This window comes from Mustela nivalis (assembly GCF_964662115.1).
Source record: "Mustela nivalis genome assembly, chromosome: 1".
Taxonomy (NCBI): Eukaryota; Metazoa; Chordata; class Mammalia; order Carnivora; family Mustelidae; genus Mustela; species Mustela nivalis.
In genome coordinates, this window is record NC_139020.1 from 206,829,617 (window position 1) to 206,857,596 (window position 27,980).

The 27,980-nt window shown below is 46.1% G+C and overlaps 1 long non-coding RNA gene across 1 annotated transcript; it reads left to right on the forward strand.

Annotated features, from left to right (window-relative positions):
* Positions 1-1,698: 1,698 nt before the first annotated feature.
* On the forward strand, positions 1,699-27,642 carry LOC309864396. The gene is made up of 3 exons (XR_014311498.1): positions 1,699-1,815; positions 8,797-8,812; positions 27,244-27,642. It is a non-coding gene; the product is annotated as an uncharacterized lncRNA (long non-coding RNA).
* Positions 27,643-27,980: the final 338 nt, after the last annotated feature.

Below are 27,980 nucleotides of genomic sequence, written 5' to 3' on the forward strand. Positions count from 1 at the left end.
CTGATGCAGGGCTCAATCCCAGGACCCTGAGATCAGGACCTGAGCCAAAGGCAGACGGTGAACCCACTGAGCCACCCAGGCGCCCTGAGGGGTGGAGAATTTGATCTCCATCTGCTGATGCTACACTTTGTTCCTTTAACCTCTGAGCTATGCTGCTTTGGGTCGTATGCCCTAAACCTAAGGGCCATGGGAACTCGGAAGAATCTTTAACAAGAGTGGAGTGTTTGGGAGTGGACAGGCATGAGACGAGACCGCTGGGAAGGTGACTCCTGAGCTGGATGAAAAGGAATGAATCAGAGAAGGGACAATGGGGCAGAGTAATGTTCACAGATCCTGATGGACAAGATGGAGCTGCAGAGCTGCGTTCAATCCCAGAAATCTTGCCTACCACGTCTGGATTTTTATTTTATTTTATTTTATTTATTTTTTTAAAAGATTTTATTTATTTATTTGACAGAGAGAAATCACAAGTAGGCAGAGAGGCAGGCAGAGAGAGAGAGAGAGGCAGAAGCAGGCTCCCTGCTGAGCAGAGAGCCCGATGCGGGACTCAATCCCAGGACCCTGAGATCATGACCTGAGCCGAAGGCAGCGGCTTAACCACTGAGCCACCCAGGCGCCCACGTCTGGATTTTTAAAAAAGATTTTATTTTATTTATTTGTCAGAAAGAGCACACAAGCAGGGGGAGCAGGAGGAAGAGGGAGAAGCAGGGTCCCCGCTGAGCAAGGAACCCAACATGGGTCTTAATCCCAGAACCCTGGGATCATGACCTGAACCAAAGGCAGATGCTTAACTGACTGAACCACCTAGGCATCCCCCACATCTGCATTTTCCTTGAATCCTTGTCCTGAACGTGAATGAAGAAATAGTGTTGGAAAAGCCATAAAATTCCACCTTGTACCATTTAGAGGAGGGGAGATATGAGAATCTTTGGCTGTCAAGGGACAAGTGCAACCTCTTTTATCACTCACACACAAGGCAGGTGATGAAACGCAAACATCAGCCTGAGATACGAAGAGACTGTTCTATAAAGATGTCAAACTCGGGCCAAGGGATGTCCTGTAGGGCCAAGGAAAGAGGAGGGTAATCAGCCAGTCTGGGAAAGGGGCAGGAAGGGAGCTGAATTCTAACTCTGGGGACCTCAACTCTGTTTGCTCAAACATAAAGTGGAATATCTTGGCTCTGCTCGTGAGAATGAATGCTGTGAATGCCATAAATGAATTTGTAAAACATTTTGAGTAAGAAAAGAGAATGCTGTGGGCTGGGAAGAGCATTCCAGAATCATGGTGCAGCTTTTGGGGATAAGGGCAGAATGATTAAGGAGGAGGCAGGATCTATGCTTCAGGAAGTTCTTGACATAAAGTTGAAGCCCATATCCCTGCTATTGGCACACACACAGATCCTATTTCTAAGGTCAAGGGCCTCTTAGTTTGGGGACTTGGGGCAAGTCATTAACTACTGTATGGCTCAATTTCATTAGCTAAAGATGGAAATAATGACCCTTAATTTGTTGGAGAGGTTTCACGGGATAATGTTGGGAAGGCACTTAGCATGATGCCTGGTCCTTCTAGATTCTGTGTGTGGTCAATTGGCTTAGCAAATAGGCTCCCCCCCTGACTTTTGCATTGTGTAAATAAAATTTTTTTTTAAAAAATTGTATTTATTTCTTTGAGAGAGAGAGAGAGCACAAGCAGGGGAAGGAGCAGAAGGAGAAGGAGACTCCCCAGTGAGCAGAGAGCCTGACGTGGGTCTGGATCCCAAGATCCCAGGATCACGACCTGACTGAAAGCAGACGCTTAACCGACTGAGCCAACCAGGTGCCCCTTACACTGTATAAATTAATTGATGTTTATCAAAGTTTAAATGAGAAAACAAGTACTTAAAAAAAAAAAGATTTTATTTATTTATTTGACAGACAGGGATCACAAGTAGGCAAAGAGGCAGGCAGAGAGAGAGGGAAGGAATCAGGCTCCCTGCTGAGCAGAGAGCCCAATGCAGGGGTGGGGGGGGGCCCAATCCCAGAACCCTGGGATCATGACCTGAGCCGGAGGCAGAGGCTTTTACCCATTGAGTCACCCAGGCGCCCCAGAAAACCATTACTTTTAACTTTTGGTCTTCTGCATTGAGGACACCTTGAGGTTGAGTTACTGTTTCCATTCATGATAGTAAACATTGTTCTGTAGGAGAAATGGCCCCGAAGAAAAGAATTGTATCCAGGATGTCACCTTTAAGACCATGATTAGGACAAATTAAAATTTTTTGAAAATGTGTGGGAGTTAGGTTTGATATAACTGTTATGTTGAGATAACTGAAATATGAAAGGGTTGGAGTTCCCCTACCTGTATCACCCTCTGGGACAAATACAGATTTTTACTACAGATGATTCTTCACCTTAAGGAATCATTGTCTAGGGGTGCCTGGGTGGCTCAGTGGGTTAAACCTCTGCCTTTGGCTCGGATCATAATCTTAGGGTCCTGGGATGGAGCCCCTGCATTGCGCTCTCTGCTCAGCAGGAAGCCTGCTTCCCCCTTTCTCTGGCTGCCTCTCCGCCTACTTGTGATCTCTCTGTTAAATAAATAAAATCTTTTAAAAAAAGAAGTAATTGTCCAAAAGAAATGAGTACTATTGACATTTTTTAAGAGGAAGTCTGTCCCTTTGTTGCTTCTGTGATGGATTCTAGTAAAAACACACATAAAGATGCTAAGAAACAGGATCTGACCCCTTGGGATAGAAGGCATCAGCACGAAGTTTGCTTGTGAATTTCCATTCCCAAATCACATTTCTTCATTGCATCCACCTGTTTGGCGTTGTGTGTGTTAAGGTGATGTTTCCAAACAGCAAACGCAAGCATAGGGAGCAAACTTCTGGGATAAGACCAGGGGCAACATGGCAAGGGCGGTGTGCAGGAATCAGGTTTGGGGAACACAGAAAAGCCCCTACCTCCACTCCCACCCTCTGTCCTGTGTAATAAGGACACCAACGGGTGTCTCTGGTGTCTCTGGCCAGGTGTTGTCTCTGGCCACCAACAGCACGTGTAAATACAGCCCACCAGAAAGGCACTGCTCACACAGAGCAGACCCAATGAGGCAGGAGATGCTTTGTCAAATGAGTACTGCTGAGGGTAAGAGAAAAAAGGTGTGAAATGAGGGGAAGGGGCAAAAAGAGAGGGAAATGTCTGTACATTTCCTGAGAAAGAGAAAGAGATTCTTTCTTTCTCTTCTTTCTTTTTTCTTTTCCTTTCCTTCTTCTCTCTCTCTCTCTCTCTCTCTTTCTTTTTAAGATTTTAAAGATTTTGTTTATCTATTTGACGAGAGAGAGAGAGAGAGAGAGAGAGAGAGAGAGATAGTGAGAGCAGGGATACAAGCAGAGGGGAGTGGGAGTGAGAGAAGTAGGCTTCCCGTAGAGCAGGGAGCCCTGGGATCATGACCGGAACCCAAGGCAGACGCTAAACAACCCAGGCGCCTTCACCAATACTTTGTAGAACATAGTCTCAAACTCCAAGCAAAAATGTTTAGATCGTCTTTATTCATTACTTACCCAAACAAGCCAGGTATTCTTCGTTCCTTCATTCATTTGACAAGTATTTATTGATTGTTACTAGGTATCTAACATTGTTCTAAGCACCAGGGATGAAGCTGTATGCAAATCCGTCTTTTTTTTTCCCTCCTGAGCTTACATTCTGGTGGGTTCAGGTTGGATTGTCCTGGGCAGACCATTCTCTAGGAATAGGATCTCAATTCCTTAATTCCTTATTTCAAGTTTCTGTTCTTTGCGGAGAGGACATAGAATTTTCTGAGCTATTACCCCAACCCGGCCACTGCAGAGTGCATAGAAAGGCAGGTGGGTGCTAAAGAGAATTAACTCAAGGGCTGATCTATGTCTTTTTGTACGAATCCTACTAGGTCAGAATAATTTATGTGGATGCTTGGGACATTCCTATAATTTAGCAGCACATCATGAATCATTTTACAAGGCCGGTGTTTAATTTCATTTTATTTTTCCTCACGGAAACACCAGGGTGTCTGGTGCTTAAATACCACAATTTCCCACAAACAAGCCCCTGCCACTGGCGTGTTAAACACCACCATAATTTACTTGTTAGAATCAGGAATAATACTAAATTTGTCTGAGTGGTAACAACAACCTGGAAAAACTGACTCTGAAAGATGTGTCTGAGGGTCCCAGCCTGGAGGCTGAGAGAAGTAACAAAAGACATTAGAGTCTGAAGAGGACACTGGGAGGGAGGTGGGTGACCTTAATAACTCCAAGGAGTGCGAGGGGAGGGGACGATCTTGTCAGAATCTGAGCACTTCAAGGGTCGCCTGGGTGGCTTCATGGGTTAAGGTTCCGACTCTTGATTTCAGTTTAGGTCATAGTCTTGGGTCCTGGGGTTGAGCTCAGGGTCAGGCTCTGCGCTCAGCAGGGAGTCTGCTTGTCTCTCTGCCCTCCTGCCCCTAACCCCCAGCTTGGGCATCCTCTCTCTAATAGATAAAATCTTAAGAAAGAAAGAAAGAAAAAAAAGAATCTGAGTGCTTCCAGGTCCTTAGAAATCATCTCACTATTTTCTTCTGACAGAGGGGAAAAAATGAGTCTAAGGATGTTAAGTGACAAAGCCATGGGGCCTGTAATGGCAGAAATAAGGACAGACCCAAGGTTTCCTGTCTTGGCCAATGCTTGGTTTGCTCAGTTGAACTGTCCATCCACTGTTTCATAAACTCCAATTGGACAACTAGTTTCCAGAAAATCTAGCTATTTTAAGAATCTGCCTAGGTGCCTGGGTGGCTCAGTGGGTTAAAGCCTCTGTCTTCAGCTCAGGTCATGATCTCAAGGTCCTGGGATCGAGCCCCACATCAGGGTCTCTGCTCAGTGGGGAGTCTGCTTCCGTCTTCTCTCTGCCTGCCTCTCTGCCTACTTGTGATTTCTCTCTGTCAAACAAATAAATAAATTCTTTAAAAAAAAGAATCTGCCTATCATTTAGAGAGAATTAATATAGCATATACTTCAGAGCACAGAACAATGGTGAGAGAATTTAAAATCTATTTAGTGAAAACTGACAAATATATCTTTTTGATTTTTGGCTCTGGTCAGTGGTTCTCAACTGCGTTCTTGCCCCTTCAGGGGACATCTGGCAGTGTCTGGAGATACTTTGGGTTGGTTGTGACATTTGAGGGTTGTAGCACTCATGGCATCTAGTGAGTAGAGGCTGGATAAACTCCTAAACACGAACAGTGCACAGGACAGCCCCACTCCTGCCCCCCAAAGAATGATCTGGCCTTAAATGCCGCTAGTACTGATGTTGAGAAACTCTGCAGTAGAGGCACGAAACCCAGAATGGAAGTTCGGGTTGGAAGACTGGGTAGGCTGCCTTGACCATGGTGGGGGATGCCAAGTGGGCTGAAAAATTTGCCAGCAAAGGCACTGATTCAAAGGTTAGCAACTTTGGGCTCCTAAATCCAACACTGTCCCCATCCTGATAATGGTCCAGATGGTGTCCAGTCATTCCGGGCTGCTTTTTCCTGCTCTTCTTCTCCCTGCCAAACCACAAAGGCTCACCCCACCCCCAGATTCTCCAGTCGGGTTACCCTAAGGTGGGCATCTTCCCTTCCTAGTCCTGCCAGGCACCTGCTGAATCCCTTGGGTGGGCCCCTTCACTTTTCTAGGCCTCAGTTTCCTTCCCTGTAAAATGGGGAGAATGATAACACCCACCTCTTAGGGCTGTTTTAGGAGAGCACTTCACCCCATCACTCCCGCTACAAAGGCCTCGCGAGCGCTCCCCACGGAGGCCGCCTTGCTCTCAATTTTCTAAATCTTCAGCTTCTGAGATAGGGGCTGTGAACCCACCTTCTACAAATGGGGAAACTGAGGCTGGGGGAGGGGCTACCGAACTGGAGCACTTTCTCCTATCTTTGAGGGAAGGGGCCGGGCTAGAAGGCGGGCGGGGGTTGTTCTCCAGAGCTCTCCGAAAGGCGCTCAGCACCAAAGTTGGGGGGGTGTAGACGAGCTTCTCCCTCCCGGGGCCCTGAAATCCCGCTTCCCGGCTGGGCTAGGCTCCCGGCGGCGGGGGCGGGGACAGCCTGGCTGGGAGCTAGCCTGGCTGGATCCAAGGCGCATGCGCGCACGCCTGAGGCTCAGCCCTGGCGTCGGGCCCGGTTGTCCGGGCAACCGGGGCGGGGCCAAAAAGCCCCTGAGTCCCTTTGGTTCGTTAAAGGTCGGTCTTTTGCCCAAACTCTGTGAAACTTCTTCCGGTTGTTCATCGTCCCTTCGTTCATTCACTAACAATTGGGCAAAGGTTGATTTCCTATCCCCAGGAGCATCTGCAGCTAATTAAATGATAACCGGGGGGGGGGGGGGCGGATCCCGGCCAGGATTAGGTGCAGGTGGAGACCACTTTAAGAACTTCCAGAGTCCATCCCATTCACCTTCACATGTCACTTTTTCTTTCCTTTTCTGCCTTTGAGTACTCTATAATTTATTTACGGCATCTATAATTTATCTGACTTCTCCGGCCAGATCGTGCTTAGACCAAATCACGAATCTGAATTTTGCAGAAATGACTCAGTGGTGACTAACTCCATTAGGAAAGCAGTCTCTGCAAAGAAGTTCATAGCAGAATTTCTTTAAATAGAAAACATCCTCAGTGCCTGACAACTACTCACTTTATATAAAATTCATTTAGATACAAGACCTCTCCCTCCCCTTGCCCTGCCCCCCCCCCCCCCCCCCCGCCTGCTTTTTGCATTTAGACATAAGCCACTGTATATGGTTGGCTGTGGGCAACCTGACTGAGGGTTGTGCCTGGCCGAGAGAACGGGAATCCGTCAGGATTTCAGGGGCTGAAATCCAGAGTAGCTATGTTTCCCAAGTTGGAGGACAGTGCACCTTCTAGCTGGTGTCTTAGAGTGGGTGCCTTTTTCTGTTTGCATTAAGTTGGGAAGTTTCTGTATGTGCCTTGCTGCACATAATTTCACAGTAACCGGTTGCTTGGCTTCAGGCTTTACGGAATGCTTATAACAACCTTTTTAAATGTCATTCCATTTAATGCATGTCACAGTTTTCATGTGGACCCAAATCTTCCGTTAAAAGCAAACACAGTGCAAAGGGGTGGGTATTAATTCTCTTTCTCAGCTCTACCAGGTCTTCTGGGGCCTCAGATTCCTTTCATCTTATTGTTCCTCTGTCCCCTAGGGGTTGTCCTCATCTACGTGGTAAAAGCTTGTTTGCCTCCATTTCCAAGTTCAAACCAACAGAAAGGGAGAGGAGGAAGTTAGGGCAAATAGCTTGTGTTTAAGGAGATGACCTCCAACTTTCTCATGTGTTTGCTGGGATCACATTGACTCAAACATAGTTACGTAGTCACACCTGGCTGCAAGGGTTCCTGGGAAATGTACTTTCCAGCTGGGGCTCATGCTTTCCGCCCCCAATCTAAAATCCAGGAAGTTCTATTACTAAATAGAATAAAGAGATAGTGAATTGGGGGGGGGGCAGTTCGCCATTGTAAGCCCCTTGAAGATGAAGACTGGGTCATCGTGGTTTTTGAAGAAACACAGCAGACATATTTTGTGCTTGGCTTTTGGTTGAGGAGGAAGGGTCCTGTTATAATTGATGAGCAGCACTGCATAGTGGAGAAGCTGGGATTTAAACCTTGCCTGTGCCACTTACTGACTGACTGTGTTGATCCCAAATTATATCACCACTCAGCATCAGTTTTTCTAATCTGCAAAATGGCTCACATACCGGCTCTTCACAGGGTACAGTGAGGGTAAATGGGGAGAAACGTGTGAAACTCATAGCACAGTGCTCAGAACTTGTGAGCCCTGCACCACCTTACCCTTAGCTATGGTTAAAATATTTTACCTGTTCCTTCACAAATACACTCTTATTCCAGGAAGTTGCACAAAAGCATATAGCTAGAGGGAAAAGAGGCAAGAGTGTTGAAATCTTAGTGTCAACACCTTATTCCTGTTAGAAAAATATGTGGAAACCATGTCTATCATTTAATCTGTTGCAAGCAAGCGACTGTTAATGTTAAAGGAAATAAAATAAAAACTGATACAAACATCAGACAAACCAATTTGAGGTATTAATATTCTACAAAATATATCACAAATAATCTTTTTTTTTTTCTTTTTTAGATTTTATTTATTTGAGGGAGAGAGAAGAGAGAACATAGGAGCGGGGAGCAGTGGGGAAGGGCAAAGGGAGAAACAGACTCACCACTGAGCAGGGAGCCAGACACAGACTTGATCCCAGGATCCGAGATCATGACCTGAGCTGAAGGCAGTTGCCTAACGGACTGGGTCACCCAGGGGCCCCTGTTACCAGCAATCTTAAAATAAGAAAAAAACTAAGGAACTGCCACAGAGTGCAGGAGACTCTCCTTACAGTCTGCCCCAACTCTTCTGAAAATCAAGTGATTCAAAGTAACAATTTTCAAAAAAGTGATACACAGAGGGCTTCTGGGTGGCTCAGTTGTTAAGAGTTGGCCTTCTGCTCAGGTCATGATCCCAGGGTTCTGGGATTGAGCCCTGCATCGGGCCCCCTACTCCACAGGAAGCCTGCTTCTCCCTCTCCCGTTCCCCCCTGCTGTGTTCCCTCTATCGCTGTATCTCTCCCTGTCAAATAAAATCTTACAAAAAATTATACACAGGTTTGAATTTATTCAATTATTGCCTCTTACCCCCCTTTTGGCAAAGATGGCAGCTGTCTTGCAAAAATTTGTTTCTGTTTGCTTTTCTTCCATAATGATGGACCTGTTGCTGCTTACCTCGCTGGTGGCCGTGGGACACCCGTCTCTCCAGTGGAAAATGAGCAGGGGTGAGTAAGATGTGCCAGGTCTGGTTGTGGCCTTCAAAACACCAGGTATAATGCTCCTCTGTGCTTTCTTTCCTTTTTCTGGAGCTAGAACACAGGTATCCCCCCAGGCCAGCACTAGTCCTGCAGTGGGGACAGTGTCCTTGGTGACAGCTTTTATGAGTTGCATTGTGTCCCTCCAAAAGATATGCTGAAGTCCTCATCCCTGGTACCCGTGAATGTGACTGTAATTTTGTGATCTAAAAAGTGTATATTTGGTTTATGTCCCCGGATCCTGGCACACAGTTAGGTTTTTTTGTTTTTGTTTTTTACCTCTCTCTCTCTCTCTCTTTTTTTTTTAAGATTTTATTTATTTATTTGAGAGAGAGACAGTGAGAGAGAGCATGAGCGAGAAGAAGGTCAGAGAGAGAAGCAGACTCCCCCTGGAGCTGGGAGCCCGATGCGGGACTCGATCCCAGAACTCTGGGACCATGACCTGAGCTGAAGGTAGTTGTCCAATCAACTGAGCCACCCAGGCGTCCCTGGCACGGCGCTCTTAAAACCCTTACAACTTCCTGAGTGATAGCGGTGATAGAAGCATCTCTTGTTAGAATATTGGGTTTTAGTCCCTCGTACTTGACACGAGACCCATCTAAGACTGGTGGAATCTCCAGAGTGATGAGAGTCTTTTTTAATCTAATGAGGTGACTGGGGGCCGGGGGGCCCTAGGTAGCTTCAGGGTGGGGGGTGGTTGCCAGAAAGACCAGCCACATGATTAGAGAGAGGGTTGGAACTTTCATCTTCATCCTTCTTAATTCTGGGGAAGGAGGAGGGGCAGGAGGTTGAGGCCATTACCAATGGCCAGTGATTTAATCCCTCATGCTTACGTCATGAAACCTCCATAAAACCCCCTACATTATGGGGTTTGGAGAGCTCCCAGGTTGGTGAGCACATGCGGGTACCAAGACGGCGGTGCCGCCTAACTCCACAGGACATAGCCCCTGCCCTTGGAACCCTTCCAGAATTCACCCTGTGTACCTCTTGATCTGTGCTCATTTATAGCCGTGATATCCTTTATAGTCAACCAGTAATAGTAACTAAATCGTTTTCCCCGAGTCGTATGAGCTGTTCCAGCAAATTACTGACCCAAGAAGGGCACTGCAGGAACTCCTAACTTCTAGACGGCTTTTCAGAAGTATGGGAAGCTTGGGACTTGTGATTGGCATCCAAAGTGGGGACAGTCCTGTGACACTGAGCCCTTAACTCATGGGGTCTGACGCAAATTCTGGGTAGTTAGTGTCAGAATTCATTTGAATCGTTGGACACCCAGTGGGTGTCCGAAGAATTAGAAAATTGGTTGGAGGTGTGGGAACCCCCTCCCCCGCCTTGGTAGTGACCTTATTTGGAAATAGGGGCTTTGCACATATCATCAAGTTAAGAAGAGGTCTTTAAGAGGAGGGCTCTAGTCCAATATGACCGGTGTCCTTGTAACAAGAAGACGTTACGGAGACAAATGAGAGAAGAAGGCCATGTGGAACCGGAGGTAGAGGTTGGAGTAGATGTGGAGGGAACCTCTGGGGCCACCAGGAGTGGAAAGAGCCCAGGAAGGATCCTCCCCTAGAGCTTTTGGAGGGAGCATGGCCCTGCCAACACCTTGACTTCAGACTCTTGGCCTCCAGAACTGTGAGAGAAATTCCTCATGTTTTAAGCCATCTAGTACATGGCCCTCTGTTAAAGAAGCCCTAGGAGTTGAACACTGTAGCAGAGCAAGGAGATGGAAAGAACATGGGCCCCACGGGACCAGAGGGGCACAGCACACACCCCTGCCTCACACATCTGAGGGCCATCACCTGACATAGGTGGATACTTCTATGTTCTTCAGGTTTTTTTTTTTTAAAGATTTTATTTACTTATTTGTGTGAGAGAGGGTGAGAAAGAGAGAGAGAGAGAGAGAGAGAGATCATGAGCAGGGGGAGGGGTAAGGGAGAAGCAGACTCCCTGCCAAGCAGGGAGTCCCATGTGGGACTCGATCCCAGGACCCTGGAATAATGACCTGAGCCAAAGGCAGACGCTTAAACGACTGAGCCCCCCAGCCACCCACTTCTGTGTTCTTTAAACTGCCCTGTTTCGGGGGTGTCTGTTATAGCAACTTAGTGTTTCTCTTTCCTTCTCTCCTCCCTCCCGCACTCCCTCCCTTCCTTTCTTTCTTGGCTTGTTAATGAACTTCTTAACACCGAACACGGAACTTTCTGTCTCCATCTGTTTTGGAAAGTGAACTTTCTCTTCTCTTGGAATATCCCTCATTTACTACTCTAGCTTTGCCACTGACTGCTTCTGAGTGTTGCTTTCGAGGGAGAGTTGTAGAAATTGTAACAGATACATGTGACAGAGTTGGCATTGGGCAACACCAATCAGAGTACCCGTTTCTTTCTTTTTTTTGGAGGTGGGGGGAAGGTCTCGGAGAAAACAGCATGAATCAACCTCAATTATTTGTAAGTAAAATTAGAGTAGTTTCAAGCTGTCACTTTTCTCTGCTTTACACACGTTATTCAAATAAGTTGGCAGAAGAACGCTGTTTGGGTTTGTATTAGGGAGCTATGGGGATATAAAACTGGGTCTAAGTAGGTGAAATTTAAAACGGAAAATCCTTTAGCTGTTAGAGGTGGGCTAGTGTGGTCGTCAGGAGGGCACATTCTGGTGCTGGGCCATCACCTGGCCAGTGCTTTATCTCTTCCATTTCCTGGCTGTGTGACCTTGGGAGAGCTCCTTAACTTCTCTGTGCCTTGTTTTCCTCATGGGGTGCCAAAGAAAAGTCCCACGGGGGCGATTTTTTATAAAAAAGGTTTTATTTATTCATTTAACAGAGAGATCACAAGTAGGCAGAGAGGCAGGAGAGATGGGGAGGTAGGCTCCCTGACAAGCAGAGAGCCCAATGCAGGGCTCAATCCCAGGACCCTGAGATCATGACCTGGGCTAGAGGCAGAGGCTTAACCCAAAAAGCCATGCAGGCACCCACATGGGGGCAATGTGAAACAGGCAAAGAAGACTTTATTCAAGAGTACTGCAATCAGGGAGGGCGGAAAAATTTGAACTTGACTCCTGATACAGTAGGGGAAGTTGGGGATTTATAGCCAATGGGCAAGGTAGAGGAATCAGTGGATGGACAGTTACTAGGAGGAACTCTGTTAAGTGTCAAGGGTCAGGGCATTCTTACTAAATTGGGCTCAGCAGGACAAGGACGAGGCCTGGACAGGAAGAGAGCTCCGAGAAACCTCCCTACAGTTTGGTAAGGGAGTGGTCCTCGCCAGACGTAACCCCAAGGAGTAGGAGGAAGAGAGCTGGGAGACTGACCAAGAAGGAAAAGCCAGGGCGTCTGGGTGGCTCAGTTGTTTGGGTGACTGCCTTTGGCTCGGGTCATGATCCTGGAGTCCTGGGATCGGGTCCCGCATCGGGCTCCCTGCTGGGCAGGGAGTCTGCTTCTCCTGCTGACCTCTCTCCTCTCCTGCTTTTTCTCTCATTCTCTCTGTCTCACTCTCAAGTAAATAAATAGAATCTTAAAAAAAAAAAAAAAAAAAAAAAAAAGGAGGAGGAAAAGCCAAGAGAAGGTGTGCTACTGGGGTCACTGCTGTGTGTCACAGGACAAAGATTTCTCCCAACAGTAGAGCCGTAGGGAGAGCTCAACCAGACACTTGAAAACTGGAGCCGCAAACTTTTGTCCACTGGATCACATTCTCCATTGGTTGAGGGTTGAAACCTGGAGGCTTTCTTTTTAAACTCCCTGTTTTGAAATAATTTTACATTTATGGGAAAGGTCCAAGGATAAGTCCAGAGAGATCAGCACACTCTTTAACCCAGTTGCCCATGTGTTAACATCTTACGTAACCAGAGAACATTTCTCGAAACCAAGAAATCTACCTTGAGGTAATGCGACTAACTAAACTAGGGACCTTCTTAAGAATTTGCCAGCTTTCCCACTAGTGTCCTCTATCTCCTGTACCTGGTCGAGGAGCCCACCCAGGACACCACGTTTCACTTAGCTGTCACATCTGCTTGTCTCTGCTGGTCCATGGAATGCCTTCAGGCTTTACTGATTTTAATATTTTTGAAGCGTTCTGACCATGTATATTGTAGAATTTCCCTCCTGATGTTTTTCTCACAATTATATTGAGGTTGTGCCCTCCCCCCCCTTTTTTTTTACTACAACTGCTTGCAGAAATAGGACCCCAGTTTTATACCTGGAAAATCAGTTTTAAAAATTGCGATAAAATAGATATAACATAAAATTGACCGTTTTAACAATTTTTAAGTGTCCAGTTCGGCCGTATGAAGCGCACTCTCAGTGTCGTGCAGTGGTACCCGCCATCCATCTCCAGGACTCTTGTCAATGGAAACTCTGTCCCTGTGAAACACATATTCCCTGTCCCCTCCCCACCGCCAGCCTCTGGCATCCACTGCCTATTTTTTTTGTCTTTAAAATACAAGGACCCAAATCCCATGCTCGAGGGCTCTGCCCTCCTGACCTAATCACCTCCTAAAGCCCTCACCTCTGTCATCATGTTGGGGTTAGTTTTCAACAGGCCCATTTTGGGGAGACACATCTGGTGAACAGCAGTCTGCTTGAATATATCCTACTAGGAGACATGCTCTATGCCGATGTGATCTGCAATCTGTACACCCACTTTCTTTAGTCTCCACTTTTAAGCTGCCCTGTGGAGCTGGAAGGGGTGGTAGGAACTGGGTATCCATGTGGTGTAGACTTGAGATGTGATACTGTCACCAAGCGGTGACTCAGAGCTTGTAGGAACTGTCCCCTTACGCTGAAAGCCAAGGGGGCTGAGGGGAAGGGACATGGGTCACCAGAGGGTCTGCTGCGACAGAGATAATGATGAAACAGCCCACCAGTTCATGGTACGGTCAAGTTGAAATGGGTTTAGGCAGTGCTTGGTACAGAGCAAGCCCTCGTTGGGAGTTAGCCAGTGCCACGAATATCCAACTTCAGGCAGTGCCTCTCAGATCCTCAAACAGGGGACGCCACCAACTTTCCCGGTGGCAGCACCCTTATTGCTGGGCAGATCCCAAGACCAAGGAAGCTAAGCAGTCACAGTAACACCCAGACCAAACCAAGAAATAATTCAGAAATAACAGAAGTAAAATGATTGACGCTCTAGGATCTAGAAGTGTCCAAGTTTCTACTCTGGCCTGGTTGTAGAGTGTATTCTCCACACAGCAGCCAGAGGGAGCCTTTGTTTTTCCTTTTCAGCAAAGTTTTCAAATTTGTAGGGTTTCTTTTTTCTTTTTCTTTTTTTACTTTAAAAATAAAAAACCAGAATTCACAAAACATAAAATTAACCAGTTAAAGATGAAAAATCCAATGGCACTGAGGACGTTGACAGTGTTGTGTAACCACCACCTCTATCTAATTCCAGAACATTTTTTAAAAAAGATTTTATCTATTTATTTGACAGAGAGAGATCACAAGTAGGCAGAGAGGCAGGCAGAGAGAGAGGAAGGGAAGCAGGCCCCCCACCAAGCAGAGAGCCCAATGCGGGACTCGATCCCAGGACCCCGAGATCATGACCCGAGCTGAAGGCAGTGGCTCAACCCACTGAGCCACCCAGGCACCCTAATTCCAGAACATTTTTATCACCCCAAAAGAAAACCCTGCTCTCAGGAAACAGTCTGAATGCCATAACTAGAACCCCTATAGTTATAGGGGTTCCCCGAAGGTATTGTATGCATAGGGTTGGGGTTGCATCTTTTGCCATGCCCTAATACTACTACTCAACTTTGCTTTTTGCTACTTCTCACTTAAGTGCAAACTGAGCAAGTAATTAATTAAATTACCCATTCATTTGTTTGTGGACAGTCATTTATTTTGCACAGGCAGTGGACCAGATGGTGAAGACACAGGGATGGAAAAACTTGCCCTTGCCCTCAAGGTAGTTACACTTGATAGAGGAAACAGATGAAGCAATTAAAACATGGTATATACCAGAGGCCGGCTAACTGTGGCTCTAGGGCCAAAACTGGCCCCCCACCTATGCTTGTAAATAAAGTTTTATTGGAACACAGCCATGTTCATTTATTTATGTATTGTCTGGTTACTTTCACACTGCAAGGGCAGAGTTGACTCACTGTGACAGAGACCATCTGGCTCCAAAAGCTGAAAATATTTACTCCCCGGACCTTTAAAGAAAAAGACTTGCCAACTCTTGGTATATATATAACTATGGCAAATTTAAAGTGTGGACAGAAAGCCTTGGAGACTGAGAAGGGGCAGTTAGCTGGAGGTGGGAAGAACTGCAGGGGTAGGAAAAGCTTTCAGTGCTAAAACTTAGGTCCATAAATACATAAGTCTGAAGTACACCTCTTGATGAATTTTTACACATGTACATACCCATGTAATCACCACCAAGATCAAAACAGAGGATTATCTGCAGCCCCCAGGAGGCTCTCGAAACCTTTCGTGTAAGCCACATTCTGCTTAAGTCATGCGTTTCATCCAGTATTTCACTCTCAGGCTGCTGCTGTGTCGTCCCAGTTTGCCTGCCCTCCTGCTGCCTGGAATCGCACTGGTGGAAAGGATGCTCTCACCTGCAAAGGCTCAGAGTCCCTGCGGTTCTCACAACCCAAACTCAGAGCCATGCTGGGACTCCAGCACAAGGCGCCCACAGGAGGGCACAGGAGATCTGTCCTGGTTGCCGGATTTTCAGCCGCTGCTTCAGGAGGAAAACTTGGACTTATCCCTTCCTTCCAACTGGCTCCAGGAGTGTGAATTTCTTCACCACCCTTACCTGGATGACCACGAGGATGATGATGGTGATGATGATTTTACATTTTGTTTGGAAGTAATCTCAGACTTACGAAGACATTGCAAAAATAGTGCAAGGAGTTCCATTCATGGGCATATACCCCACAAAGTTGGAAGCAAGTATATTGGAAAGAAAAACGGGTACATAAATGTTCACAGCAGCGTTATTCACCATAGCTGAAAGGTGGGAATGCCCTTCAATGAACGAACAAAATGTAGGAGATCATAGAATGGAGCGGAATCTTATTCAGCCATGGACACAGGCTATAATGTGAATGGATCTTGAAAACATTGGCTCGAGGATTCTCTTTATAAGAAATGTCTAAAGTAGGAAAATCTACTGAGACAGAGTAGAAATAGTGGTTGCCAGGGGCTGGGGGAGGTGGGGATGGGGAGTGACTGCTTCATGGGTCCAGGTCTTCCTTTGGGATGATGGAAATGTCCTGGAACTAGATAGAGACAATGGTTGCACAACGTTGTGCATGTACTACATGACTTGTGCACTCGGAGCTGGTTAATTTTGTTATGTGAGTTTCCCCTTAGTAAGATAAAAAAGATAGCATAAAGAATTCCCATATATTGTTTACCTCCATAAAATGGTAACCTCCTATAAAACTAAACTATGATACTCAGAATCAGGAAATTAATATTGATGAGATACTCATATCTAGTGGACAGACTGGTTCAATCCCAATATTGTCTAAGAAAACTTGGCTAAGGTGGTGTCTACTAGGTCTCTCCACTGTGAAGTTTGTAATATACTGATGGTCTTGCAGAGAAGGAGAGATGCTTTGAGATTTTGCAAATATCCCATTTCTCATTAAACTTCTGATCGCTAATTTTAGCATCTACTGATGGTTCTTGCCTGAAACAATGTTTCCTTTCTACCGTTTTTTTTTTTAAGAGATTTATTTATTTATTTGAGAGAGAGAGCGAGCAAGTGAGAGAGCGAGCATGAGCTGGGGAGGGGTAGAGGGAGAGAATCCCAGACTCTCAGCTGAGCACGGAGCTGACTCTGGGGTCCACCCATCACTCTGAGATCATGGCCAGAGCAGAAATAGGAGTTGGATGCCCAACTAACTGAGCCACTCAGGTGCCCCTGTTTTTTCTTTACTTCTTCTTCTTTTTCTTTTCTTTTTTTTTATTGTGGTAAAATTTACATAACATAGAATAAACCACTGAAAACCATTTTTAGGGTATAGTTCAGTGGCATGAAGTACACTCATGTTGTCACGTAGCCATCGCCACTATCCATTCCCCAGAGCTTTGCCATCTTCCAGATCTAAAGCGCTCTTCTTGTGAAATGCTGACTTCCTTTCCTGGCTCCCTCTCCCTGGCATCCGCAGTTCTCCCTCCTGTCTGTATGAATTTGACTCCTCTAGGGACCTCATGTAGGTGGTATCATGCAACGTTTGTCCTTTTGTGTCTGGCTTATTTTACTTATACCTGGATTTAAATTTATTATTTTTTTTAAGCAGAGAAATTATATTTTTATTCCCTTGGAATGAATACAGGTGGGATGGGTTGGCCCCTAGGTATGAATTCATATTATGAAAATTTCTCATATTTTTTCCGTGTCTCCTTAGCAACTCTGTTCTCTTCATTATCTCCAATCCCTCTACCCACATGCTGGAAGAACAGAAAAGACAGGTAGAAATAGAGGGAGCCCATTTATATGCTCTCTCTGTAAATTTGAATTAGCTCACTATTTTCAGAATAGAACTAAACGCTTCTCCTTTTGCCCTGGGAAGGGATTTGAAATGGCTTTCGTGGGCACCTGACTGGCTTGGTCGGTTATGTGACTGGCTTCTGCTCAGGTCATGATCTCAGGGTCCTGGGATCAAGCCCCACATCGGGCTCCCTGCTCAGTGGGAAGCCTGCTTCTCCCTCTGCCTCTGATGCTCCCCCTGCTTATGCTCTGTCTCTCTCTCAAATAAGTAAATAAAAAATCTTAAAAAAATGAAATGGCATTCTTTCCCCCAAATACCTTTTTATTTGCTTGTCTCATTATGATGGTTACTTGTGATCTTTCCATGGCCATTTGACGTTATGATCACTCCTTACCTTTAAAAGTATTCTTTTCTTTCTTTCTTTCTTTTTTAAGATTTTATTTATTTATTTGACAGACAGAGATCACAAGTAGGCAGAGAGGCAGGCAGAGAGAGAGGGGGAAGCAGGCTCCCTGCCAAGCAGAGAGCCTGATGTGGGGCTTGATCCCAGGGCCCTGGATCATGACCTGAGCCAAAGGCAGACACTTTAACCCACTGAGCCACCCAGGCACCCCTAAAGTCTTCTTTTCAAAGGACAAATCAGATAAAGGGTATCCTTTATCTATATCCAAGTATCCTTTATCTATACCTAGTATCCAAAATCTATAAAGAACTTATCAGACTCAACACCCAAAGAACAAATAATCCAATCAAGGAATGGGAAGAGGACATGAACAGACATTTCTGCAAAGAAGACATCCAGATGGCCAACAGACACATGAAAAAGTGCTCCACATCACTCGGCATCAGGGAAATACAAATCAAAACCACAAAGAGATACCACCTCACACCAGTCAAAATGGTTAAAATTAACAAGTCAGGAAATGACAGATGCTGGCAAGGATGTGGAGAAAGGGGAACACTCCTACACTGTTGATGGGAATGCAAGCTGGTGCAGCCACTCTGGAAAACAGCATGGAGGTTCCTCAAAAAGTTGAAAATAGACCCAGTAATCGCACTACTGAGTTTTTACCCTAAAGATACAAATATAGTGATCTGAAGGGGCACATGCACCTGGATGTTTATAGCAGCCATGTCCACAATAGCCAAACCATGGAAAGAACCAAGATGTCATCAACAGATGAATGGGTAAAGAAGATGTGGTATATATACCACATCTTGGAATATATACAATGGAATACTATGCAGCCATCAAAAGAAATGAAATCTTGCCATTTGTGATGATGTGGATGGAACTAGAGGGTATTATGCTAAGTGAAATAAGTCAATCAGAGAAAGACAATTATCATATAATGTCCCTGATATGAGGAAGTTGAAAGGCAACGTGGAGGGTTTCAGGGGTAGGAAAGGAATAAATGATACAAGACGGGATCGGGAGGGAAACAAACCATAAGAGACTCAATCTCACAGAACAAACTGAGGGTTGCAAGGGGGAGAAGGGTAGGGAGAGGGTGGTTGGGTTATGGACATTAGGGAGGGTATGTGCTATGGTGAGTGCTGTGAAATGCATAAACCTGGCGATTCACAGACCTGTACCCCTGGGGCTAATAATACACTATATGTTAATAAAAAAATTAAAAAATAATTTAAAATATTATAATTTAAAAATAATGAATGTGAACCAAATTTATAAAAACATATTTTTTATAAAAAATTATTAAAAAATTAAAAAAGTATTCTATTTCCACCGTGGAGGTTCCTTAAAAAATTAATAATAGAACTACTTTCCAATCAAGTAATCACACTACTGCTCATTTAACCAAATAATACAAAAACGTTAAATTTTTTTTTTTAAAGATTTATTTATTTATTTGACAGACAGAGATCACAAGTAGGCAGAGAGGCAGACAGAGAGAGAGGAGGAAGCAGACTCCCTGCTGAGCAGAGAGCCCGATGCGGGGCTCGGTCTCAGGACCCTGGAATCATGACCTGAGCCGAAAGCAGAGGCCTTAACCCACTGAGCCACCCAGGCACCTCACAAAAATGTTAAATCGAAGAGATACATGCACCCGTATATTTGTGCAGCATTACTTAACATAGCCAAACTCTGCAGTCAGCCCAACTGTCCATCAACTGATGAACAGATAAAGAAGATGTGGTATAGATACACAATGGACCATTACTCAGCCATAAAAAAGAATGAAATCTGCCGTTTGCAACAACAACGTTGTTGGATGGGCCTAGAACGTCTAATGCCAGTCAGAGAAAGACAAATACCGTGTGATCTCACCTATATGTGGAATTTAAGAAACAAGACAAATGAACAAGAGGGAAAAAAAGAGAGAGAGAGAGAACCCAAAACCAAACTCTTAGCTCTAGAGAACACAGTGGTGGTTACCAGACGGGAGTTTGGTGGGGATGCGTGATCCGGTGGAGGGGATTCTGAGTGCGGTTACCATGGTGAGCACTGGGTGTTGCATAGAAGTGATGAATCACTGTACTGTACCCCTGAAACCAATATTGCCCTATATGTTACCCACACGGGAATTAAAATAAAAAATACAAAAATAAAACAAAAGCATTCTCTTCTATTGTGTCTTAGTTTCCCTTTGCTGACAGTTTATTTGGTAAGTGGTTTCAGGAAGCAGTAGGGGAGTTGACAGAGGGAGGCAGGTTAGGAGGGAAAGTTAATATGGGGAGTATTATTGAGTCAGTTCCCACTGGGGGTACCTGGTAAGGACACATTCACCATGGCCCTTGGTGGGATGGGGCAGAGTCTCATTCACTGACTCTTCTCTCTCTCTCTCTCTTTTTTTAAGATTTTATTTATTTATCTGACCGAGTTGGAGAGAGAGAGGGAGAGTACAAGTGGGGTGAAGGGCAGAGAGAGAAGCAGACTCCCCACTGAGCAGAGAGCCCCATGCGGGACTCGATCCTGGGACTCCTGGTTCACGGCCTGAGCCACGGGCAGACGCTTAACCAACTGAACCAGGGGGCGAACTCATTCACTGACTCATTCTCCACTGGCTCTGTGTTCCCGCAGGGGGCCTGGATCCCCTCTTGCCTCTGGCCGCACCTACATGGAGAGTAGGCTTCCGAGGCTTCAGAAAAGCTTTGAGGCAGAAACGGGAGCTGCCTCAGAGTGCCCTGAGGCGGGAGGCATGGCGGACGCGCAGAACTTCTGCACGGTGATGTTCTGCCATTTCTGGGCTGAAATCGGAGGTGAGCCAAGAGGCCAGGACATGGGACCAAAAAGGGCCTGGCTCAGCATTTCAACTTACTATCTGTGCAGGGTTGAAGAGCGTCCCCTCAAAAGTCGTGTGCCCCTGGAATCTCAGTATGTGACCTTAGAAACAAGGTCTTTGCATATGTGATTCATTAAGAGGAAGCCATTGTGAGTCAGGACGAGCCTTTATTTGTGACAGTTCTCCGGAGAAACAACTCTTAGGCCCCAGTCCATAGCCGTCCCCACTTCTCTCTCTCTACGAATAGAGAGAAATCTATCAACAAATATCTGTATCTATATAGGAGGACATATATTATAAGGTGTTGTCTCACATGGTTATGGAGGCTGAGAAGTCCATGATCCGCCATCTGCAAGGAGACCCAGGAGCTCCCGATGTGGCGTTGGTCAAATTCCTGAGACCCCGACAGCCAACGTGTGTGTTCCAGTCTGGGGCTGAAGTCTTGAGAACGAGGAGCACAGAGGGTGGATGTCCCAGCTCAAATGGTCAGGCAGAGAGAGGGAAAGAGCAAATGAATCCCCCCCTTACTCCAATTTTTGCAGTTGGGACTTGGTTGCTACAGGTGAGGGTCCGCTGGGTGGCCTTGACTCACCCTCAAGCTTCTCTCTGCAGTTGGGTTCAGCTCTATTCTACCTGTGTCTATTCTGGGGCCTGGGCCAAAGGAGTAGCTCTCCCCAAGATGGTAATGGACAGGAGAGGGCAGTTGGAAACTCGTCTCTAGAGGTCTAGGCTGAAACTGACACAGGGATTCCTTTACTACATTTCATTGACTGAAGCTGGTCGTGTGACCCAAGGTCAGGGTGTACTAACTATGTCTTTTTTTTTTTTTTTTTTAATTTATTTGACAGAGATTACAGGTAGGCAGAAAGGCAGGCAGAGAGAGAGGAAGGAAAACAGGCTCCTTGCTGAGCAGAGAGCCCAATGCGGGGCTCCATCCTAGGAAAGCAGAAGCTTTAACCCACTGAGCCACCCAGGCGCCCCTAACCATGTCTTTTATTGTCTGTATTGTGATGCTCTGACATCTGGGGTCTTGCTGACCTGGGAGGGACTGCACCTCCCAGGCTTAGCCTATTCCTGGAGATAGTAAACAGTTTGTACCTAAATGCACCTTTCATAGGCAAACCAACCAACCCGGAGCTCACATCCCAGCCCCCCTGCTCTGACCACCAGCCCTAATCACCACCTCAGGGGCAGGTATCAGACAAGAAGAGGCAGCCCCAATGTCCCTCAACCTGCTGAAATTATTCAAACCTGCCAATCCCCAACCTTGCCTCACCTGTTTCTTCCCAGAAAAATCACAAGAAAGGCACCTGACCCACTCATACCCTCCATGCCTCTGCCTCCTGGCTGACCCTGGGGTCTCCCCTCAACCCCCTGGTGCCTCCACCAGCACCTAATGCCTCGTGTGGCCCTGCTTGGCAGGTGTGCCCTCTCTTCCTGGAATCTTCAAGTAATAATTGCTTGTCAGCAGGAATCATCTGATCTATCGGCCTTACTATACGTTAAGCTTTTTTTACAAAGATTTTTTATTTATTTTATTAGGAAGACAGGGACTCTGCATGAGCAGATGGGAAGGAAGAGGGAGAATCAGACTCTCCTCTGAGCAGGGAATCCTGGATCCTGAGATCACGACCTGAGCTGAAGGCAGACCCTTAATGGACTGAGCTACCCAAGTGTCCCTAAGCTTCCTCTTAATATGTAATATTTGAAAACACAGGGGCAGGGCCTCTGCCTCCAGTGAGCGACAACGGAAGCCCATGATTCAGGGTGTGGGTCGGGGGGAGGGATGAAGAAGTGAGACCAACAATTTAACCCACCAGTTCTCTTTCCCTCGCTGGACAGGAACGGGGAGAATCCTCTGTGATTTCCAAAGCTTAGCCAAACACCCAGAACACAAGGACCCTACACACGTAGGCCAAACAAATCAATTAATAATAGGAAGCCCGGGATGCCTGGGTGGCTCAATTGGTTAAGCAGCTGCCTTCGGCTCAGGTCATGATCCCAGCGTCCTGGGATCGAGTCCTGCATCGGGCTCCTTGCTCAGCAGGGAGCCTCCTTCTCCCTCTGCCTCTGCCTGCCATTCCGTCTGCCTGTGCTCGCTCTCTCCCTCTCTCTCTCTGACAAATAAATAAAATCTTAAAAAAAAAAAAATAATAGGAAGCCCAACCATCTCATGCCCTGGGAGACGCGGATCAGATGCCGTAACTTCGCAGACAGCTGAGAAAATGGGCTTGGTCCCCCAGCTGGGTGTTTTGACCCAGATACGGCAAGAGAGGAAAGGGTATATTTTCTTGCGTAGCTTCTGCTCCCTCTTGTCTTCCGTCTGCACTTGACATTCAATCACTCCAGGACATTACAGTCCCCAGCCCACATTTGTCTGGAATGATGTGAAAGGGCCTTCTGAATAGCTGTCTTTGGGGATGTTGGCTGCATTGCCTCCGCACCCCTCAACTCCCTCCATTCAATCTGTTCTCACAAGGCAGAGAAGTGTCTACCTATTGCCAGTGTTGTCTGGGGCTCCTGTTGCAGACGCCTCCACGTGGACATCCGTTTTGCTTCCCTTCCCCCACCCCACCACCCATCCTGACCCTCTTCCACTCCCCTCCCCTCCACTTGACTCAGGGCTCTGTCCCAGGACCCTGGAATCATGACCTGAGACAAGGCAGACGCTTTAACCCACGGAACCACCCAGGCGCCCCGACGTTGATTCTCTTGAACAGTTAAGGTCAAGTATTTTGTAGAAGACCCCTGGGTATGGGTTTGTCTGATGTTTCCTCCTGATATATGAAGGCACGTTTTGGGCAGGAACATAGTGGGAGTGGTTCTGTGCTTGCCTCTGGGCTTGATTGGAGGCTTGATTGGAGGCTGTGTGTACTTGGGTTTTGTCTGAAATGGGTATCAGTGAAGATAGTGCTAGTTTAACTATGAATCCAAAGAGCCCGATCTGGGAAGTTTACTGGAATGGGGGTTTGGTAACCTGCCAGGGACATTTAACTCAGTTGCTCTCAGCCTGGGGTGGCCTTTGGCCCCTGGGGACATTAGGCAAAGTGTGGAGACATTTTTAAATGTCAGGAATGGGGTTAAGGGAGAGGCGCTGGCATCTGGTGAGTGGAGGCCAGGGATGCTGTGAAAGTCCTATAACGGGCGGGCTGGCCCCCGCTGCAGAGAATGATTTGGAACCCCTAAGTGTTGAGGCTGAGAAACCCTGGTCTCTGATTATGTGAAACCTGCAGAGCTGTTTTTCCCCCAGGAAGGCCCAGGTGTGAATACTATTCCTTGATATTCCGGTTTAGTAAAAATACAGAAAGTTGGAGACTGAGGCCTATACGGTCTGAGAGGGAGAGAATTCTAGAGGGTGGAGGAATGGGGTTTGGGCTCCAACAGGATACAACAGAGAGGAAAAAAAGAAATGAAAACCTATTCAAAGTAAAAAAGCCAACTTCGAGGCATTCCAAAGTTAGATATTCCAAACCAGGTCTTTAATTCATTGGTTCACTCATTCCTTCAACTAATGTGAGCCTAGCATGGGCCAGGTATTTCCCAGAAGACTGAGATACAGGGGTACGTAAACAAAGCTCCTAATCTCACAGGGCTTCAATTTAAGTGAGGTGAGGGATGGACAATAAATACAAAAAAATACACAGTGTGTATGTATGCTAAAGAGGTGGTGAGTGCTATGGGAAAAAGAATCTGGAACTGGGTAAAGGGATCAGGGTGTGTTGGGGGGTATGTTGCAGCTTGGGTAGTGAGACTTCATTGAGAATGTGAGAACTGAGTAAATTTGATGCACGTGAGGGAGGAAGCTGGGAGGAAGAGCTTTCTAGGTAGTGGGGACAGCAAGTGCAAAGGCCCTGAGGCAGGACCATGCCAGGCAGGTTTGGGCAACAGGGAGGCCACCATGGCTGGATGGGATGAGCCTGGAGAGAAGGAGGAGATAAGGGCCGGACGGTGACAGGAGCAGATGGTACAGGAGCTTGTGAACCGTGGGTATGACTTTACACTTTACTCCAAGCGAAGTGGGAGCCATGGAAAATTCTGAGCAGAGGAGGGATGTGCCCTGACTCAGGTGTTTACCAGCATCCTCTGGCTGCTGCAGGGGAAGCATGTTAGGGGGCAAGGGTGGAAGCCAGGAGACCTGGGCCAGGTACCAGCCCAGGGGGACATGATGGACACTCAGACCAGGGTGTTAGCATTTGTTTGGATTATTTTCGATTTCACAGTTTAGTATAATAGCTGCATTTTTATGTAGTACCACATATTTATTGGACTGGTCTGGGCAAATGTAATCACATATGCAGAGAAAGTCAGGCAATTAAAATGAAGTCCAATGTTGCTAAGTGTAATATATGTACAACTTTAGGACCTGTGCCTGAGCTGTTATAATTATTTTTCTTTTGAAAAAAAAATTTTTTTTTCTTATCCTGCCTCAGGCACTTAGGCATTTACATGAAATATTTGCGTGACAACCTCTCCTATTCTAATGTGATGAATGTGACCTTTCAAACTGAGGATACAACAGCAGACAGGAGAGAAAAAACTCCAAGTAAATATGAATATAATCAGTTATGTGCACGAAACCATTCCCTTACTGAGGACAGACCAAACATAAGCAAACAGGCCATTTGTTAATTTCAATGAGTTTGTTGGCAGAAAGAGGCATGAGGGTGTTGCCAAAACCTCTGCCAAGTTTAAATTTAGGACAGCAGGTTCCCTAGGAGTGGAGAAGTTTTTAGAAACCTTGTTCCCGTTCACACTATAACCTTTTTGTGATCTTCAGGGATTGCTACTTGAAAGGAAATTATTCCCAAATTTCCTTCCTGCTCTCCTTTCCCAAACTATCCAGAGAGAAATTATAATCAAAGTTTTTGTTTTGTTGTTGTTGTTGTTGTTTTGATAAGAGAATGGATTGCAGAGACTTTTCCATCCAGCCTTCCAGATGGGGAAACTGAAGGCCAGAATGGCGAAGTGACTTATGTGTATCACTCCTGGGAGAGGTTCTTGGCTACATCCCCCTTTAAAGAGACCACTTGGTGGTCACTGTAATAAATGATTTTTCCTCTCTCATGAAAACAAATGGGATCAGCAAACTGCTGCCGACTGATCTTGGTCCTTCACTAAGTTCCGAAGGTTCTTCTTGCAAAATGAATTACACAAATTGTAGCTGCGGAAAATGAAACGTAACGTCTCTAAAATGTCCCCAAGAATTCTTCCTTTTTCCAGAAAGCAGGCTCGTGAGTCAGTGTGAGGCTTCAGTCAGTGTGAGGCTTCGTTCAGTGGCAATAACAAACAAATTGGAAACTTCAGTGGCTTCCCTCAGAACAAGCCTGCTTCTCGTTTCTGTAAAGCCGGTTAGCAGGGCTTGCCTCCACGCAGTAACTCAGAGAGCCAGCCTTCCTGCACCCAGCATCAGCCCCACCTCTCACCTGCCTCTCCTAGCCCCTCCGGACAGGTGCATCAGCTCTTCACTACTTCTGCTCCAGTCATGATCATCTATTGGCTAGAATGAATCACGTGGGCCTGTCCCAACTGCAAGGGAGTCTGGGAAATGTAGGAGAACATAGGTGGCGAGGAGCAAACACGGCTTATTCTGTCTGTTCTAGAAAAGAGAGACCTGCCCTTTAGTACCTTGAATATGGCAAGAGAATGGTGTTTGAATATCTCCAGAGTAATGAAAGGGGTCAGAACACTTTCTCTTTTTGAAAAGCAGACATCTTAAGATGCCATTGCTCTTAACTGTCCATAGCAGGCAAACCCTGCCTATCTCCTAAGACCAAGTAAATCATATTTGTTTGAGGCCAGTGTTGTGCTCAGATATCTGAAACCACAGATTTGAGCAGAGGGTGAACACAGTGAGGGCAGGTCTGTCAGGATAGGCTAAATTTTAGGGGCTTTAAAACAACAGTTTGTCTCTCTCTTATACTACCCGTTTGAGAGTTAGCTATAGCTGAGTAAGGATTTGTCCTCCAACTCAGTGGCTTAGAACAATTGCGATTGTAATTTATCACGATTCTGTGGTTGACCAGGCTCAGCCAGGCAAGGAAATTATGTGGAGTGAGAAAAGCCAATCACAGAGGGATACATATTGCATGACTCCATTTATGTAACATTTGTGATAAAATTACAGAGATGGAGGACCTGTTAGTGGCTTGAGAGTAGCAAGACAGAGTCTTATAGTGCCGGTACAGTCCAGTTTCTTAATTGTGCTAGTGGTCATACAAAGCTGTGCATGACAAAATTGCATAGAGCTACACACACCCCAGACACACACAAGACACAGGCACACACACAGTCATGAATGCATATTAACCGATGAGATCTGAATAAGCTCTGCCAATTGTAGAATGATACCAGTGATGTCAATTTCTGGTTTGATGTTGTATTATAGTTATGCAAGATGTTGCCCTTGGGAGACGGTGGGTGAAGGGTGCATAGACCCTCCCTGTACACTTCGTTGCAACTTCCTGGGCATCTGTGATTATTTCACAATCAAAAGGTTAAAGATGTAGGCAGTGGGTTTCGAGAGCTTGTCCTGTTCTACAATGATTTAATCACAAGAGCCCCATCTCTATCACCAGCACCACAAAAACAAACAGAGCACGCTGAAGAATGTAGCAGACAGAGTGCAGTGACTGGAAGAAAGTTCCTCTGAAAAAAAGTTGCAATGTTAGTGTAAAGGGATTATGGATATTTTTCTTTTACATTTTTTTCTTCTCCTTTTTCTCCCTCCAGCTCAAGTTCCTCCAAAAGCCGATTCCAAGACGAGGATTGGATCAAGTAGTTTATTTCGGGTGAAGGAGAGAAGACAAGGAAAGGTTTGCGTCAAGGAATTACCTGTGGAGCAAATGAAGCTTCGTCCTGCTGGGGACCTCTGGGAGCCAGCATAGGGCACATGCCTCAGGGCTGTCTCCACTGGTGTGCGAGAGATGGGGTATTTACCCACGCACTTTGGCTTTGTCAGTTACTGCTAGAGAGCTGCTCCCGGGAGCATTAATTCCGTTGCCTGTGTGTGGCAAAGCAGGATTCGGCAGCAAACAAAAGCCGTCAGTTTGGGCAGTTGGAAGACAGGCCGGTGTGCACTGAAGGGTAAGGACAGGTGCATGGGATAGAATCCCTGTGCAAGAAATAAAAACCAGAAGGAAAATGCAACATGCTTAATGTGTAGACTGCTTACTTATTACATCCTCAATATCCGTCCTTTATTCTTTGTTCCAGCAGAAACAATCTCATCCCAGGCAAGCATTTGTTGGGGATGACAAGAAGCACTGTGGCCAGGCAGGAGGCAGAGAGAGCAAAGAGAGACATGGGCGGGAGCCTTTATTGTGATTCCTGCAGATGGGAACATGTGAGACAGGACAGGCAGGCTCAGAATTGACTAGTCTGAATAATTTCAGTGGGTTCTGAAGCATAAGAACTGTCCCTACTGGTCTGCTCTTTGGCCCTGTGGTTAATAAGGCAGGTAGAGAGTG